At 35.7% G+C, this 9906-nt stretch overlaps 1 long non-coding RNA gene across 1 annotated transcript; it reads right to left on the reverse strand.

The window, feature by feature from the left end:
• Positions 1-1046: 1046 nt before the first annotated feature.
• Positions 1047-5280, reverse strand: LOC134474682 (uncharacterized). The gene is made up of 3 exons (XR_010045558.1): positions 5186-5280; positions 1823-2026; positions 1047-1493 (listed from the first exon to the last, which is right to left on the reverse strand). It is a non-coding gene; the product is annotated as an uncharacterized LOC134474682 (long non-coding RNA).
• Positions 5281-9906: the final 4626 nt, after the last annotated feature.

The following is a 9906-nucleotide window of genomic DNA, read 5'->3' on the forward strand; positions in this document are numbered from 1 at the left end:
TAATAGATGCCATTTTGAGCTTTGCATTTAAATGGTGCCCTGTATTTCACCCAGCAAAATGGAAAATCACTCAGTGTAGAAGTCCCAGGAGAAAAGCAACATGAGCTGTACCCAATGAAAAAAATTAAGTTGCTCACCAAAGAAGCAGAATACAGTTGGCATCCAAAAATTATTATAAGATTCTAGCTAAATGATTTCCAACAGGATATTTTGTGATTCTATCTTTTAAAACATCTGTAAATTTCCAGTTCAGAGCCTCTTGTTTAGATCCTGAAATGGGGTTAGGGGTTCTGCATCCAAGTGATCCTGAGAGCAGCTAATGAAATTCCACATTTATCAATTAGATTGCTTGGCTTCTTATATTCTTGTTCACAAACTCAACTCAAGCTGCAGAAACCTTTACTGACACAAGCAACCAACACAATTAAAAGGCAGTGCCACTGAAATGAAAGAATAATAGTGAAAAGGAGAGGAGAAAAAAGACAAATGCTATGTGTTATAATTCCCACCTCTTTTCCACAGCAATGAAGAGGCTGAAGCAAGAAAATGACCATATACTCAAGGACAGCCTAACCTACAAGTGAGTGCAAGGCTGGCCAGAACTCCAAAGTGAGACTATGTCTTTAAATCAAAAAACTAAAATGAAAAAATAAACAACCAAGGAGAGAGAAAGACTATTCAAAAAAAAAAAAAACAATAATAGAACTGTGTGAAAGTTGACTTCTCTAAAATGGAAATTATTGAATGATGCTGCAGAGGAAAGAAATCCATGTAGTGGCATCCAGGAGGTTGTAACAAACACAGACTTAGGAATGGCACTTATTGTGATACAGTACAACAGTGATTCCTTCCTGCAATACATCTGCAATTCACTAGACTGAGGACTTCTAAAAGCTCATGGAAATGTTAAAACCATGGCAAACAAGCAGCTTGAAATCCAGGCTTTGGAACATGGCATTTAGCAGACATTTAATATTCAAACTGAAGTAAGAGAAATACAATCCTGCCCTGTTTGATGTCAAATGCACCAAGTTTAATTGCTCACAACATTGAGAAAGGAAGTCACAAACCAAAAGAAGTTCAAAAATTTTCTTAGAAAAAAAGAGAGAAGTATAGCCCTGAATTTTCAGGAGTGGTTTTCAGTGTTTGGCCACAGACCTATTGTCAGGGGTCATTTATACAGGATAGTCACAATGTGGGTACAGTGTGGGTCTCAAACCACAATCAAAATATTAGCTTAAAGCTGCTTAACTAATATTATTCAGCAGGGGAACAAGTCAGCAAGAAAATGTATGTGGAAAGAGCCAAGGCATTTTGTGGAAACAATAGTCCAGTTGTTCAGGTCATTGAGTATGGTAATTTATGAGTATCAGGACTTCCTGGAGGAGGTCGTGGTAACTGTAATACATTTCAAGCTGTTGTTTTTGTCTTCAGGAACATGTAGACATGGTCACTACATCTTCTTCTTCAGGTCTGGCTTTCTTCAGCTGTACCTGTAGCAGTGATTGTTGTATTTAGTTTTTTGCATTGATTCTTTGAGGTTGAATTTCCTCTTTGATTGCATATCAATTTCTGTCTACATTGACATCCTTTGCTAAAATCACAATACTATTTGAGTCAATAAATTGATGTTTATGCATTTAAAAATATTCATTAATACTGAAGTGTTAAAACATTCAGGAAACCCCTCTTGCCTTGTCACTAGGTCAGAACACACCAGTAAGCAAACGAAACGACCCCTATTAACCAATGCCATCTGCTTCTTTAACCGATGCTTGCTTTGTGGCTTTTGGCTTTATATACCTTGCACTTCCCTACTTACCGCTCTCTCATTCCCTCCCACCGGAGTGTGGTCAGAGGGTCACTTGCATGCGTGGACAATAAAAAACCCCTTGATTTTTCATGAGAGCTGGATCCTTGGGGCCTTCTTCGCGATGGTGATCTTACAATACAAACCAGGGATTTAGCTCAGCAGGCAGAAACACCTGACTGGAAAGTGCTAGGTTGTAACTTTGATCCCTGGTACCTAAAAAAAAAAAGTAATTTAAACTGCAAGGAAAGAAAATAATTCCATTTATGAAAAGGTAGGTTTAAAAAATTTATAACTAAATATGTAAATGGCAAATTAAGCATTGTTAATAGTCATATTTAGTATCTAAAGTACTTGGGGCAGGGTATTGAGCTCAGTGATATAATGAGCTGCCTGGAGAGCAAAAGGTCATGAGTTCAATCCATCATAGAAAAAAAATAATTCATAGTTGTCAACGATGCAGTACTGTGAGCACATTTATTGAGACTGATACTTATTAATTAATAGGCTCAATGTTTCTTTTGTGGTCTACGAAATATCTGCAGATTACATGGCAATTGCAGTGAATGATATACTGTCCCCTGTAGGATTGCTATTTTCTGAGTCGTTTTTAGTTTTTGTTTTTCCACGTACTTGAAAGTTGAAAATGTGGGCTGGTGCTAGGTAGAAAAACTGTGATAATCATTTTTTCAATTTAATGATATATTTCCCTATATTCATTAAGAACATTTTATTTGCCACAATTATTCCAAGTGAAGTTGATAAACATTAAATTTACAGGCAGCTGAGGTAGAAATACAGGCAGCCATACCGTGTTATAGTAGAATGAAATTCCTGACCTTCTATGTCTGGTATGAGTTTGTGTTCTCTAAAATGGAAGAATGAATTTTAGGAACAACAGAAGTGAAGAGCAGAATATATATATTTAGAGAAAGAAGGTAAAATTATTTTGCACTAAATAGGATATTTTCGCAGTGAAATGAGGAGCTAGGAAACTTTTATCTTGAGATCACTTTCCTCTCCTCTATGCAACTTACCTGTGTCCAGAAAAGAGTCTCAATCAGGCACCTGCATACAGCAATGCCACCTTTAAGCACCACCCAAATCAAAACTATATGTGTGCCCCACACATTTCCAGAAGAAAAAGCCAGAACCCCAGTGGTCATGGGATTCTCTCCCTGATTTTAGAATAAAGGCCTTTTTGACTTTATCTTCTCTTCTTTACTACACCAAAAATCCTTTTGGAAAGCTTCTGTTTTAGAGAAAGAGGATGGGTTCTGTCTTTTCTAGGGACTTTATAGAATAAAATCATGTGGTGAGATAGGTATAAAGTGGGTTAGATTACTGAGGTTAGTGAGGAGGCAAATTAGCACATTAGAGAAGCAGAATATAAGAAATAGAAAAGTGACCTTTTATTTAAAGAATGTGGAGAGGTTCTCACAGCCACCAAGGGTTTGGCTTTTTTTTTTCTGACTGACTATGGGGTTATGGGGTATATGTGACTTTTGACTGGATGTGGTGCTTGGAGGGGACATTGATGTTATGCAAGGAGCTGAGGGAAATTTTCTTTAGGCCCCTGGGAAAGAAAGAGGAAGCTGTAATCAAGGAGAAAAGAGGAAGTGGCCATATGAGTAAGCATCCCTGATTTCAACATCTTCCACTTTGAACTACCACCATGAGGTCCTGTAATTTTTTCTAGGGTAAAACACTTTGAAGTACATCCTTTAATTTGAATGAAGAAATCAAAGCAAAGAATTTTTGCTATCTGTCTTCCTCCATGGCTGGTGGTAAAACATTCATAAGAAATATTTTGAGTCATTTCCTTAATGCATTGTCGATACCATAACCAAAATTACAGAGCAGTTCACTTTCAGAAAAAGAAGCAGCACTTAAAGGCAGGGATAAAGGCCTTCAATGCAAGTATCCCTGGCAAGGTGAAATCAACATTGTGTGATACAAACTACTACTTATTTCTCTGACTTCAAGAAAGAGAAAAGTTTATTCTGATATTGCTATAGCGGAATGAATCTCCCAGTCTACTATGTCTGATATGAGTTCATGTTCTCCAAGGTGAAAGAATGAATTTTAGCAACAAAAGAGATTAAGGGGAAAATACACTTATTGAGAGAAATAAAGCTGCTTGAGAGAGAGAAGAGTTTCTGAGCAGGTTGCCAAACACTGTTCTTTCTATGGACTTTATAGAGTAAAATCATGTGGGGAGATGAGTTTAAGGTGGGGAAAACTAGGAACTCACAATGCAGATGGGCATAAGATGGGACAGAGCTATGGTACCCAATAAGATTATAAGTTCAGATAAAGTTGATTAACTTGGGAACAAAGGGGGAAGGGAGTCACAAAGAAAGCAGGCATTCTTAGGCAGCTGTGGCTCTTCCCTTAGGGGTTTGGGAGGGTGACTCCTGAGTTTCTCAGGATGATAGGAACTATTTAGAATGTCAGGCTTTAAGATAAGGATACATTTCTTTGAATGGTGACTCCTGACTTCCTCAGAGGGCTATGGAACTATTTAGAGTATCAGTCCTTAGGATAGGCATGAATTTGCTTATCATTTGTCTTGAAACAAAATTTATATTTCAAAATAATGCTTAATTATATTAAAAACAAAGTACCCAAATGAGATTTGAAGAGACATGATTTGTAGTCTATCAAAAGGATTGATGAGATAATTTTTTTTAATTTTGAAAGTGGTAAAATACAACAGAACAAGACAGAATAAGGCCACCTAAGATTGTACAGTGAAACTGGTACAGAACTTCACAGCAGGTTAGTGTGATAATAATAATAGATATCACAGTATATTTCATTATCTTTATAATGGTTGTTCTTTCAATCACATATATCCAAATGAGATGAAATACAGAGCATTATAGCACTTATCAAAAGAAAATATTGAATAGAGCAGTACCATTAATCAGAATAAAGCAAAACAGTAGTAAAAATATTTGCCTTCCAAGTGATAATAGAAGGAAGTCCTCCTTATTTGATTTGGTCAGCTTCCCAAGAGACGCTCATTTTTCTGGTTCCCATTTGCTAACAGGAGGATGATAGGAGAAGAGGGGTAGGGGAAGTGGGATATTTGATTCTAGGCTGTAAATCAGTAGGTTCACTATTGCTTAGCAGGGAGGCAGGCTGGTTGTTTGGTTTCACAGCATCCTAAGTTGCAAAATGGTGTGGATCTCAGGAGCTGCTGTTGGTTCTCCCCCTGAAGGGCCACAGTCTGCCAAACCACCACTGCTTACAAGGGATGGCAGGTGCTTGCTTGGCTTCCCAGTGTCCTAAGTTCCAATATGGATCTCAGGAGCTGCTGATGGTTCTCCCCCTGGAAGGGCTGCAGTCTGCCAGACTGCCACCACTTACCAGGGAGGGGATGTGCTTGCTTGGTTTCCCAGTTGATTGATGAGATATTTATCTGCCTCTGTACTTTGTGGATGCTGGTCCTTCAGGCTTCTCACTGTCAACTCTGCTTTATAGACAGTACACAGGGAATCTTTCAGTGACTAAGCACAAGAATCAGTGCTCCTGTTTGGCTCTTAAAGTGGCAGTGAGTTGCAATCTAGCATCAAACTTGCTGTCTCCAAAAGTGTGTATATACACACAATTAATGACCCAAACATGGAATTAAGATTTGAATGAATCAGTCTCCATGCAGCTGTTCTGTTTGGTGTTATTTGTTTAGTTTAGTTTTGTTTTATAGAGACAAGCATTCTGTATGTATATCAGCTGGATTTGTACCCTGTATGGAGCCTAGAATTCTCCTGACCTCACCAAAGACCTCCTATCTCAGCCTTGTGAGTGCTGGGATTATAGATATACACCACCACATTTTGCTTTTGATTCAGATTTGTAGGAGAGAATTTAAGATATCCCAAACATGGGGTCTCAACCTTCTTTGAGGAATATATGTATGATCCTTTAGGAGGTGGTGACCCTTGAGGATGTGGCTGTGAACTTCAGCAATGAGGAGTGGACTTTGCTGAGTACATCCCAAAAGAACCTCTACAGAGATTTGATGGGCGAAATCTTTAGCAACTTGACTGTGATAGGTAAGCATGACATCTTTTTGTCACTCATGCTGTTAGAATGTTTGTTGCTCATCATTGTTGTTCCATTAAAAGGAATGTAAAAATATTTTGAAAAATAGCTCAGACCTAGTCACCTTATATCATAAATCTAAAAAAAATCTATTCATTTGTATTTATTACTCTAATGAATCCTGATATTTCTATGTCTACAATTCAGGAGGACTTGGGGATATCCAGGAAGCTGAAAAAGAATGCAAAACTTATTGGAGATACTTAAGGTAATTCACACTCACAAGAAGAAGGAATGTTCCTGAGTAATTAGTTTGTGAGCAGAAAAACTACAGCCAAAGAAATGAGGTACCATTCAATTAAATGTCAGTAATATTCTCCCAAGATGTATAAGCCATGGTATGTATAATGAGGAAATTAAATCATAAAAATGTATGACATTTCGTATAGATGTGTACAAAAGGCATACACTTTGAGTTATGACATTCTGCCTCCAGTTTTCCTATCCATATATACTAGCAAATACAAAACATTCATTATCTAACAATTGCTAAGATTGCAATAGAATTTGAAATAAAACTGAGTGCTCATGTTTCCAAGCCATGCTATAGAGAATCAGCCATTCTGACTAAAATTCTAAGTAGGCTGGTGGAATGTTAAGTGCATTCATTCTGAATATCAGTGTGCAGTTATCTCTAGAATCTCATACTTGTCCTGGATATATTTTTAAAAACTCAAAATCCACATAAAGTACAGATACATGCTTACTCATATACAAAGCAGATCAAGTTATATGATATCAGGCCTTGAAGCAGCTTAGCAGTCTATAACTGGATTTGTGGAGAGGAAAATGTTAATAGACTCTGTGATTGTTCATTCTTGTAAACCCAGCACCCTAGGAATCAGATTTTGCAGAATGGCAAATTCAAGTTCAAACTTCACAGCTTAATAATCAGTGAAAATTTCTTAAAATAAATATAAAAGCTAGAGATTTTATGCTAATACCTGTTGTTCATTCCCAGCATGGAAAATAAAAACGTGTTATATAATGTCAAAAAATAAATAATATAATGTCATTTGCGATAAGATCTGCATGAATCTTTCTCCCATCAATTTAGTGAAATATCTCAGATATAAATCCTAAAAGGTCACAGGGTTTCTTTTAGATGAGAAACAAAAATATTAATTGTGGAATGAAATGAAAGAGGGTTGATAGATAAAGGTAACACTGACTGGTTGGCAAAGGGAATTACATGTTAAGGACAGAAGGGAGACTATGATTGAGAAATGTATCAGAATGATTTGTCTGTGATACACATATATACCCATGCCCAAAGTGAAGCTAAATATTCTGCATTTCAAAAGGTACCAACTTTTAAGATTTCCAAATGTGTACTAGTGTTTTGGGAATGGTTGTTTTCAACATATCTTACAAGGCCATTCTGTTGCTTCATTGTCAGAACTTCTTAACAGGCATTAAAAGCAGAACTTGATGTTAATGGAGTCATTAACACAGAGACCAATTTCATTGTGATTTTTTTAAACTTTTATATAAGGAAAGACTAAACAAACAAAATGAGTAGAAATAATGCTAGTTTCAAAGTGAAAATAAATGGCAAGAAATAACTAGTAGATGATTTCATATGGTGCTCATAGAAATAGTTAATCAAGATACAAAAGTGAAACATATGAAGTGGGGATTCAAACAGCAAGACTGCAAAAAGTTTTGTTCAACCCTCCAACAAAACCTTAGTAATATGATTATCGATCCTATAGGTGATTTTTTTCTTTACAGAAATGACAAGCTAGGGAAATCCTATGGACATACATCTTGCAATCAGTGTAAAAAAGTATTCCTTTGTACTGCAGAAGGTAATTTGAATGTGAAAGAAACAGAAACACACCACAATGTTGATATTTATAAAAAATATTGCAGTGGAGGGAAACCCTATGTATGCAAGCAATGTGGGAAAGGTTTTACCACACATGGAATTTGTAAGAAACATGAAAGAATTCACAGAGGAGAGAGACCCTACATATGTAAGGAGTGTGGGAAAGCTTGTACAACATGTACATATTGTTAAGTACATGAGTGTCTTCACTCTGGAGAAAAACGTTATACATTCAAGAACTGTGAGAAAGCTTTCAGCACACGTACTTATTGTGTAATCCATGAAATCTTCACATTAGGCAGAAATTGTATATATTTAAGAAATGTGGGAAAGCTTTTAGCAGTAACATTCATTGTGAAGTACATGATAGAATTCACACTGGAGAGAAACCCTGCGTATGTAAGGACTGTGGGAAATGTTTTACCACACATGGAGGGTATAAACAACATGAAAGAACTCACACAGGATTTAAAAGCTATAGTAGTTTTATTGGTATGTTTAGTGTGATTATATTTAGTACTGGTCTGTCTACTCATATTAGATTTGAGGGCACAGACATATAATCCAAAAATATCAGGTTATACCATGGTAACTATCCTTAATTTCCTATTAACTTAAACTGAAACCCTATATTACTTACATTGTCTTACTATGGCTGATTTATTCACATTTGGTATGCTTGCTGGTATCAAATCAAAGAGTAGAGGCAACTACTCTGAAGATGACAAGATGTAAAAGATATGCATTGGGGGGCTAGGGATTTAGATCAGTGGCTTAAGCACCTGCCTGGCAAGTGTGAGATCATGAGTTTGATCCCCAGTACCAATAAATAAATAAATAAATAAATAAATAAATAAATAAAAGATATCCATTCCAGGTTTTATTATTAACTGCTTTCACATCCTACAATGTCTTCAAAGTTGTTTTTATAAAAATAGCTATGCAATGTTATGCTTAACTATATAATGCTTGATAGTGTGGACAATTCTATTGATAACAACAAGAGAAAGCATAGTACATACTGTATATCACCTAATATTTTGGTGTTATATGTCTTTTTCATATCATGATTTTATACAAATTTGTTTTGTTGTCTTGTTTTGATCTGTTTTTCCCAATAATACAGAAAGGATTGATATACACATAGAGAGTCATACCTGGGAAGAATTTCTAACCTATTTATGGGAACAAATTATATAATACACGATGTAATTAACAGATACTCTGAAGAAGAGACACTAAGAAACCCAATGCTAATTCTGTAGCATTGTGATATAAAATTGAGCAATACTATTAATTAGTCTAGTCACATATTTTTGGTGAATTGTAATTTTAACACTGCATTTGCTTTAATCTTTTGTTGCACAGTATACATTCATTTTCTCTTTCATAAATCATGTTTCTGAACTGGATGCAATATTTGGCATTAAGATATACATCTAAAAGGCTCGGAGCATGTGGTTTTGACAAAGTTGTGTTCTTTTCACATAACTTGCACATTAATGAATGTTATGTTTTCCATGTTGTGAGGAGACAAGATATCTGCTGATTCCCTGACATCACTGGACATCATACAATATACATTATGTTGACTGATTTTTCTTTCTCAGTGGTGCCAATATTCATCATTTAACTAAACTGTTGTTTATCTAACCATCAGAATTTTACCTGTTATGTTTATATTGCATCTTTACTTTGCTAGTAATGTTTCCCCATATGTACCAAAGTAAACCATACTACTGTGAATTTCTGATTGCCCCGTACTGACAGAATCATAACTTGTCTCCAATGGCACATCACAAAATATATTAATATCTCCAGAAATTATAAAATTTGGCATGATTTATGAGTAACCATAGTTTGAAATCAATTTTTCTTAAATGTGGATTTGTTTGGGGGGAAAATGTTGCTATTGGGTATATCATGCAAATGCCTTTTATTCCTTGTTGCTGTGAATGCATTATATATTTTGTAATTATTAAAGCTTTTTCCTAAAACACTGAAGTAATGGCACAAAGGGAAACCTAAATTTTGAGCTGTCAACACAGTCAAAAATTAAATTTGGTAAATTAAGATTCAGATTGTTTTACTGTTTTACCGAATTGTGAATTTATACAATGATATATCTCTTTATTTATAAGGACCAGTGCCTGAT

Source organism: Cavia porcellus, unplaced genomic scaffold (assembly GCF_034190915.1).
Source record: "Cavia porcellus strain 051 isolate PalLab524CR breed Dunkin Hartley unplaced genomic scaffold, mCavPor4.1 scaffold_34, whole genome shotgun sequence".
NCBI classification, from domain to species: domain Eukaryota; kingdom Metazoa; phylum Chordata; class Mammalia; order Rodentia; family Caviidae; genus Cavia; species Cavia porcellus.